This window comes from Salvelinus sp. IW2-2015, linkage group LG8 (genome assembly GCF_002910315.2).
Source record: "Salvelinus sp. IW2-2015 linkage group LG8, ASM291031v2, whole genome shotgun sequence".
Lineage (NCBI taxonomy): Eukaryota > Metazoa > Chordata > Actinopteri > Salmoniformes > Salmonidae > Salvelinus > Salvelinus sp. IW2-2015.
The window spans coordinates 10,416,040-10,426,163 of record NC_036848.1 but is presented as its reverse complement, the minus strand read 5'-3'; positions in this window follow the sequence as shown (position 1 = coordinate 10,426,163).

The window sequence follows — 10,124 nt, the reverse complement described above, 5'->3', positions numbered from 1 at the left end:
ACAAGGTCGGGGGTGAGACAGCGATGCAGTTTAAGCCCCACCCTCTTCAACATCTATATCAACGAATTGGCGAGGGCACTAGAACAGTCTGCAGCATCCGGCMTCACCCTACTAGAATCTGAAGTCAAATGTCTACTGTTTGCTGATGATCTGGTGCTTCTGTCCCCAACCAAGGAGGGCCTACMGCAGCACCTAGATCTTCTGCACAGATTCTGACAGACCTGGGCCCTGACAGTAAATCTCAGTTAGACAAAAATAATGGTGTTMCAAAAAAGGTCCAGTTAGCAGGACCACGAATAAAAATTCCATCTAGACAYCGTYGCCCTAGAGCACACAAAAAACTATACATACCTCGGCCTAAACATCAGCACTACAGGTAACTTMCACAAAGCTGTGAACGACCTGAGAGACAAGGCAAGAAGGGCCTTATATGCCATCAAAAGGAACATAAAATTCGACATACCAATTAGGATCTGGCTAAAAAATACTTGAAACAGTTATAGAACCAGTTGCCCTTTGTGGTTGTGAGGTCTGGGGTCTGCTCACCAATAAAGAATTCACAAAATGGGACAACCACCAAATTGAGACTCTACATGCAGAATTCTGTAAAAAAAATCCTCTGTGTACAACGTAAAACACCAAATAAYGCATGCAGAGTAGAATTAGGCCGATACCCACTAATTATCAAAATCCAGAAAAGAGACGTTAAATTGTACAACCACCTAAAAGGAAGCGATTCCCAAACCTTACATAACAAATTCATCACCTACAGAGAAATGAACCTCGAGAAGAGCCCACCAAGAATGCTGGTCCTGGGGCTCCAKTCACAAACACAAACAGACCCCAYAGAGCCCCAGGTCAGCAACACAATTAGACCTAACCAAATGATGAGAAAACAAAAAGATAATTACATTGGAAAGACTTTACAAAAAAACTGAGCAAACTAGAATGCTATTTAGCCCTAAACAGAGAGTACATGTGGCAGAACACCTGAAATTTGACTATGTACAGACTCAGTGAGCGAAGCCTTGCTATTGAGAAAGGCCGCAGAAGGAAGACCTGGCTCTCAAGAGAAGACAGGCTATATGTACCCTACCCACAAAATGAGGTGGAAAAACTGAGCTGCACTTTTTAACCTCCTGCCAAATGTATGACCATATTAGAGACACATATTTCCCTCAGATTACACAGACCCACAAAGAATTCGAAAACAAATCCAATTTTGATAAACTCCCATATATATTGGGTGAAATACTACAGTGTGCAATCATAGCAGGAAGATTTGTGACCGGTTTCCACAAGAAAAGGGAAACCATTGTAGATACAACTCATATATATGTTTATTCATTTTCCTTTTGTACTTTAACTATTTACACATCATTGCAGCACTGTATATAGACTTAATATGACAATGTCTTTGTGATTGTAATGTTTACTGTTCATTTTGTATTGTTTATTTATTTCACTTGCTTTGGCAATGTAAACATATGTTTCCCATGCCAACAATGCCCCTTAAATTGAAATTTAAATGACAGAGAAGAGAGAGAGAGAGAGGAGACAGAGAGAACAGAGAAGAGACAGAGAGAAGAGAGAGAGAGAGAGAGGAAGAGAGAGAGATGGGAGAGAGAGAGAAGAGAGAGAGATGGGAGAGAGAGAGAGGAGACAAAGAGAAGAGAGGAAGAGAGGAGACAGAGAGAAGAGGGAGAGAGGAGACATAGAGAAGGAGAGAGAGGAGAGAGGAGACAGAGGAAGAAAAAAGAGAGAGCGAGAGAAGAGAGAGAGAGAGGAGAGAGAGAGAGAGAGGAGAGAGAGAGGAGAAAGAGAGAGAGATGAGAGAGAGATAGCAGTGAGATAACAGTATAACTCCACCAACCATTCACCAACGACACTCTCACCCCTCCCCTTCCCTCTGTGTCCTGTAGGAGTAAGCATACAGGCTACCTGCACTACACCACAGCCCAGTTGAGGCAGATGGAGAAACAGTTCTACGACACAGACATCCACGTGGAGGTGCTGTCTGAACAGCTCATTGGGGACTACTCACACGTCACCATGAGGTCAGAAACACTTTTTAAACAAATCAACCTGCATTAGATTCATAAATGTCAGATTTGTAACTCTGAAGTCATAAAATTGATAATCATGGATTGCATCCACAGTTGAAGTCGAAAGGTTACATACGCTTAARTTGGAGTCATTAAAACTTGTTTTTCAACCACTCCACAAATTTCTTGTTAACAAACTACAGTTTTGGCAAGTCGGTTAGGACATCTACTTTGTGCATGACATAAGTAATTTTTCTAACAATTGTTTACAGACAGATTATTTCACTTATAATTCACTGTATCACAATTCCAGTGGGTCAGAAGTTTACATACACTAAGTTGACTGTGCATTTAAGCAGCTTGGAAAATTACAGAAAATGATGTAGGATAATTGACCAAATTTGAGTCAATTGGAGGTGTACCTGTGGATGTATTTCAAGGCCTACCTTTGACTCAGTGCCTCTTTGCTTGACATTWTGGAAAAATGAAAAGAAATCAGCCAAGACCTCAGAAGAACAAATTGTAGACCTAGTTCATCTTTGCGAGCAATTTCCAAATGCCTGAAGGTACCACGTTCATCTGTACAAACAATAGTACGCAAGTATAAACACCATGGGACCACGCAGCCGTCATACCGCTCAGGAAGGAGACGTGTTCTGTCTCCTAGAGATGAACGTACTTTGGTGTGAAAAGTGCAAATCAATCCCAGAACAACAGCAAAGGACCTTGTGAAGATGCTGGAGGAAACAGGTACAAAAGTATCTATATCCACAGTAAAACAAGTCCTTTATTGACATAACCTGAAAGGCCCCTCAGGAAGGAAGAAGCCACTACTCCAAATCCGACATAAAAAAGCCAGACTACGGTTTGCAACTGCACATTGGGACAAAGATCATACTTTTAGGAGAAACGTCTTCTGGTCTGATGAAAAAAAATAAAACTATTTGGCCATAATGACCATCTTTATGTTTGGAGGAAAAAGGAGGAGGCTTGTAAGCCGAAGAACACCATCCCAACTGTGAAGCACAGGTGTGGCAGCATCATGTTGTGGGGGTGCTTTGCTGCAGGAGGGACTGGTGCACTTCACAAAATAGATGGCATCATGAGAAAGGACAATTATGTGGATATATTGAAGCAACATCTCAAGACATCAGTCAGGAGGTTAAAGCTTGGTCGCAAATGGGTCTTCCAAATGGACAATGACCCCAAGCATAGGTATTGGAGTGGCCCTCACAAAGCCCTGACCTCAATCCCATAGAAAATTTGTGGGCAGAACTGAAAATGCGTGTGAGAGCAAGGAGGTGTACAAACCTAACTCAGTTACACCAGCTCTGTCAAGAGGAATAGTTCACCCAACTTATTGTGGGAAGCTTGTGGAAGGCTACCCGAAACGTTTGACCCAAGTTAAACAATTTAAAGGCAATGCTACCAAATAAATCACATCAAATCAAATATATTTATATAGCCCTTCGTACATCAGCTGCTATCTCAAAGTGCTGTACAGAAACCCAGCCTAAAACCCCAAACATCAAGCAATGCAGGTGTAGAAGCACGGTGGCTAGGAAAAACTCCCTAGAAAGGCCAAAACCTAGGAAGAAACCTAGAGAGGAACCAGGCTATGAGGGGTGGCCAGTCCAAATACTAATTGAGTGTATGTAAACTTCTGACCCACTGGGGTTATGATGAAAGAAATAAAAGCTGAAATAAATCATTTTCTCTACTRTTATTCTGACATTTCACATTCTTAAAATAAGGTGGTAATCCTAACTGACCTAGACAGGGAATTTTTACTAGGATTAAATGTCATGAATGTATTTGGCTAAGGTGTATGTAAACTTCAGACTTCCACTGTATGTAGAGCTTTTCAAAAAGTTTCACTAGCTAGAGCTAGGTTACCATACAGTTGGTGACAGATTTTCGAAAATAAAACAATACGCGAATTTTCCAACCAGATATGTGTTTCCATCAAATCAACTTGTTATGGATTAAAGTCTGTGCGTGACAACATGATGCACATAAAAATCCCTTTTGAGCTTAAATTCCTAAGAACAGGATAAAAAAATACAAGTTAAATGGGTTTCCATTGCATTTTCAACTCTACTGATGTTTTGACACTAAAAATGTTGTGTTATATAGCCTATGTGCCCACTATGGTTTTGCAAGTGTGCCTTAGCCAACAGCTGGCAGATACCGTGCGGGTATAGCCTACATGATGAGATTATTATGRACAAAAGAGCGAGATCCTTTTGATTTGTAATAAAAAAATTGCCCACGTGTACTGTAATGTGTTTAAAAGGTTGGATGGAAACCTGGTTACAGTTGACATGATATGTCATGTGTAGAGTGCATGAGGAAGTGATGTGTGGTTTTCTAAATGGCCTGTGATGTTTGTATTTTCTTCCCGGTTGTATTTTAACAACCCCCTGCTGTTACATCATGAAGGAGGATGAGGAGGAGCTGGAGATTCTGCCTATCACCAGCTTCATCGAAGTCTTCCCCTTCAGCATTGCCATCAGTCTTCTCCTTCCCTGAAGACCACTCTGATATCATCTGGATATTTGCTATCATCAGCATTGCCTCGTTGTAAAGGAACACATTACTTTGTTAGTAATTTGAGTAACAAATTAATATTTATTAACACACAATTGCTGTACTGTATCAGTGTGCTAAAGCCACACTAAAGCTATCCATGTTAAAAGCTTAGCTATCCATGCTTTAAGCTATCCATGTTAAAAGCTTAGCTATCCATGCTAAAAGCTATCCATGCCAAAAGCTAGCGTATTTAATTGATCTCTGTGTGCTCTATGTAGGTCATGGTAGGGCACCACGTGGGCTCTGGCATGGCCAGTCTTCCCTGACCTGGATGGGAGGAGGATCAATGATGCCTTCCTGACTGTKTTAGTGCTAGGGCAAAAACAAAAAAGTGCACACCTTTGAGTCCCCAGCTCCAGGATTGAGAAACACTCTCACACCAACACTAACCTAACCCCGGGGAAAGGGGGATACCTAGTCAGTTCTACAACTGAATGCCTTCAACTGAAATGTGTCTTCGCACATTTTAACCCAACCCCTCTGATCAGAGCGAGGTGAGGGGGGGGGCTGCCTTAATGTGTGGTGTGGTGTGTGTGTGTGTGTGGTGTGGTGTGTGTGCTGTGTGTGTTGTGTGGTGTGTTGTGTGTGGTGTGTGTGTGTTGTGTGTGTGTGTGCTGTGTGTGTGTGTGTGTGTGTGTGCTGTGTGTGTGTTGTGTGTGTGTGTGTGGTGTGTGTGTGTGTCGTGGTGCAGCGTTTTGGTGTGGGTTTCTTTCTCCCCTCTCAGATGACAACAGTGAAATGCTACGGAGAGCTGGGTGATAGCAGCCGCTGTCTGAAACTGAAGGGTCAGATGAGATACATGACTGAGTGGGAGTCCATCAAGCCCTGTGTAAGAGACACCAGGCGGCAGGTAGCCTACACACCGGGCAGCAGGTACCCTACACACTGTGCGGCAGGTAGCCTAGCTGTTAGAGCGCTGGGCTAGTAACCAAAAAGGTAGCTAGTTCGAATCCCCGAGCCGACAAGGTGAAAAATCTGTCAATGTGCCATTGAGCCTTTGTTAATGGCAGACCCTGGCCGTGACCCCACTCTCTGAGGCTGTCTCAGGAGGAGTTGKGATATGAAAAACAACACAATTCCAGTTCACTCGTGTAGTAATACACACTATAGGACACATACTGTATAATCACCCACCTAATTATTATTACACACATCAAAAATCKAATCATATTGAGTTACTTCCATGCATTAATTCCAATATCTTCTCATTGTTGGTTACCCCTTTTCTATTCAATAGCATTAGTTAATCATAGTCACATTTTTATATAACACCAATTATCTCCGTTTCTGATGCTCTTCAAACTTGTCAGCGCTTCAAAATTGGTACCTCAACATAGCACATTGTGAYGATGTACACTGAGAGTCGGGAAGAAAGTTCAGGGAGTGAATACRTTTAATTAATAAATGACCAAAACAAGACACACAAACAGCGCACCGACATGAAACAGGAACAACGACGACTGGGGAAGAAACCAAAGGGAGTGACATATAAAGGGCAGGTAATCAAGGAGGTGATGGAGTCCAGGTGAGTGTCATTATGTGCGTGCCGCTGGTGACAGGTGTGCGCCCTAACGAGCTGCCTGGTGACCTAGAGGCCGGAGAGGGAGCACACGTAACACACATCATTTACTATGCACATCATTAGCTGCCAATGAGGTTTTAATCAGGCAGTCTGGTTCTTGTACAACTAATTGGCCAGTGAGTGTTCTTCTCTGGAGTACATGCACAGGTGGCCGGTGGCACCTTGGGGTGGATGGGCTCATAGAAATGGCTGGTGATTTCCATGTGTTCGATACCATTCCATTTACTCCTTTCCAGACATTGTTATGAGCCGTYCTCCCCTCAGCAGCCTCCTGTGACCTTACAAGTTACAACATTACTTAATCAAGTTACCTTAATACAGCCACACTCAATCAATCACATTTATTTTATAAAGCCCTTTTAACATCACAAAGTGTTTTACAGATTCCCAGCCTAAAACCCCACACAGCAATGCAGATGCACAATCATTTACAATGGTTTTTCCTTTCTCTMTGTTTACAGGTGTTCATTTCTGCATACCGGTAATAACATAGGCATGTTTGTGTTTATCTCTAGACAGTGTTAGCTCACTGAACTAAAGGTAATTGCTCTGGGATCTGTGTGTGTGTGTACTTCTACAGGATGGAGAGTCTGAGTGCCATGTTTAAAACCGGTCTCTATATCAACGACCTGAGTATGCATGAGTCCAGTAGAGCACTGGTACTGGCACTATTAAGGGAATAGGGTGCGACCAACGGTATGTCTATGGTCGGATTGACTCAGTGCTGTTACTCCTCTCCGTCGCYCCCTGTGGTGATTGGAGGAACAGAAGAAGTGGAGGACAGTATGAAGATGCTGGACTTGGCAACGAAGAAGACAGAGGATCTGCTATACAGGATGGTCCCTAAACCCGTGGCCAAGAGACTGCGCAAGGAAGAGTCTGCTGTCAACACCTGTGAGGTCAGGACTACATGTGCGTGTGTGTGTGTGTGTGTAATAGGTTAACCCTTTGCTCTCCTCCTAGGTTGAGACCATAGGTGATGCATGCATGGTGGTGGCGGGGGCTCCAGAGAAGACCACGCCCACAACACCTGTGACATGGTGGCGGCTGGGGTATTTGGTCATAAAAGGCCATGCTACAGTCTCCATGGCGACACAGTCCACACTGCATCAGAGAGAGAGAGATTCTGTTTATGGCCATCTCACTTACAACACAGCTGGAGGACGAAGGCCATCATAACTGAAATTATTTCCAAATCACTGCCATCAAAGCATTATTATATTCTGTAATCAGATGTTTTTGTAACATGATACTCCCTGCCGTTGAACCAGTTTGTTGCAAAGGTTTCTGAGAGAATCTGAGAACGAGAGAACAAATATATTATTGTGTGAACTCTTTTAATCAACATCACCCTAAACTGTCATTCACAAACACTAGCTTGGTGTTGGGGCTCTAACTGTCATCACTGGTCTGTCTTTGAGTCTGTGCATTAAATTAAGTGCTAAAGTCAATGACTGCTAAAGGTTTGTGAGCCAGCTAGCCGATCACCAGGAGGCAGCAGTGACTCACCTTCTCACCAAAGGCTCTCTGACCGTCTGCTCTCTGCAACTTTAATGATCAACATCCCAGCTGTCCATTAAAACCAACACGGCAAACACCACACAAGCGTGTGGTGTGTGGTGTGTGTGTGTCTGTGGGTTTCTCAAAATGCGATATAAATATGCTCGCGAGCGCGGGAGGTTCGGAGTATGTGTCCAAAATTGAAGTTTGCGAAACGGAGCACGGAGGCACTACTCGAAATGTGTAGTCCGTTTGTATGTATTTTGAGCATGCATCAATGCAAGCTTCAACTGAAAGTTATGCAAGAAATATGATGCAACCACGTAAAAAATTACGCAAAATTTCTTGAAATCAATTGTGGCCATAATTTGAGCTGAAGTTTACTCCAATTATGGGAGGTGTGGTAGGCTAGGGGAAACATAATAAAGGAAAATATATAATTTCCAATCCCCCATATATTTCTTGTGTAAATGTATACACGACCGTTCAAAAGTTTGGGGTCACATAGAAAGTGTCCTTATTTTTTTTGTCCATTAAAATAATACAAATTGATCAGAAATACTGTGTAGGACATTGTTAATGTTGTAAATGACTATTGTAGCTGGAAGCGGCCAGATTTTAATGGAATATCTACATAGTGTACACGAGGCCATTATCAGCAACCATCACTCCTGTTGTTCCAGTGGCAGGTTGTGTTAGCTATCCAAGTTGATCATTTTAAAAGGCTAATTTATCATTAGGAAAACCCTTTTGCAATTATGTTAGTACAGCTGAAAACTGTTGTGCTGATTAATGCAGCAATAAAAACTGGCTCTCTTAGACTTGTTGAGTATCTGGAGCCTTCAGCATTTGTGGGTTCGATTACAGGCTCAAAATGGCTAGAAACAAACCTTTCTTCTGAAACTCGTCAATCTATTCTTGTTTCTGAGAAATGAAAGCTGTATAATATATACACAGTTGAAGTCATGAAGTTTACATACCCGTCCCAAATACATTTAAACTCAGTTTTTCATAATTCCTGGCATTTAATCATATAAAAATTCCCTGTTTTAGATCAGTTAGAATCACCCATTTATTTTAAGAATGTTAAATGTCAGAATAATAGTAGAGAGAATGATTTATTTCAGCTTTTATTTCTTTCATCACATTCCCATGGGTCAGAAGTTTACATACACTCAATTAGTATTTGTAGCATTGCCTTTAAATTGTTTAACTTGGGTCAAACGTTTCGGGTAGCCTTCAACAAGCTTCCACAATAAGTTGGTGAATTTTGGCCCATTCCTCCTGACAGAGCTCGTGTAACTCGAGTCAGGTTGTGGCCTCCTTGCTCGCACACACTTTTTCAGTTCTGCCCACAAATCTTCTATGGGATTAGGTCAGGGCTTTGTATGGCCACTCCAATACCTTGACTTTGTTGTCCTTAAGCCATTTTGACACAACTTTGGAAGTATGCTTGGGGTCATTGTCCATTTGGAAGACCCATTTGTGACCAAGCTTTAACTTCCTGACTGATGTCTTGAGATGTTGCTTCAAATATCCTACACATAATTGTCCATTCTCATGATGCCATCTATTTTGTGAAGTGCACCAGTCCCTCCTGCAGCAAAGCACCCCCACAACATGATGCTGCCACCCCCGTGCTTCACGGTTGGGATGGTGTTCTTCGCTTGCAAGCCCCCCCTTTTTCTTCCAAAATAACAGATGGTCATTATGGCCAACAGCTCATTTTTGTTTCATCAGACCAGAGGACGTTTCTCAAAAAGTACAATCTTTGTCCCCATGTGCAGTTGCAAACCGTAGTCTGCATTTTTATGGCATTTTGGGAGCAGTGGCTTCTTCCTGCTGAGCGGCCTTTCAGGTTATGTCGATATAGGACTCGTACTGTGGATATAATACTTTTGTACCTGTTGATCCACCAGCATCTTCACAAAGGTCCTTTGCTGTTGTTCTGGGATTGATTTGTTTACTCATCATCTCAATTTTATGATCACTCTAGGAGACAGAAACGGTCTCCTTCCTGCACGCGGTATATTGACTGCTGCGTGGTCCATGGTTGTTTTATATTTTGTTTTTGTTATTCTTATTTGTTGTATCAGTATTGTTATACAGATCGTGGTACCTTTCAGGCGTTTTAGAAATTTCTCCTAAGGAGAACCAGACTTGTAAGGCCTCAATTTTTTTTCGAGGTCTTGGTTGATTTATTTTGATTTCCCCATAATGTCAAGCAAAGAGGCACTGAGTTTGAAGGTAGGCCTTGAAATGTATCCACAGGTACACCTCCAATTGACTCAAATCATGTCAATTAGCCTATCAGAAGCTTCTAAATATTTTCGGGAATTTTCCAAGCTGTTTAAATGCACAGTCAACTTAGTGTATGTAAACTTCTGACCCACTGGAATTGTATA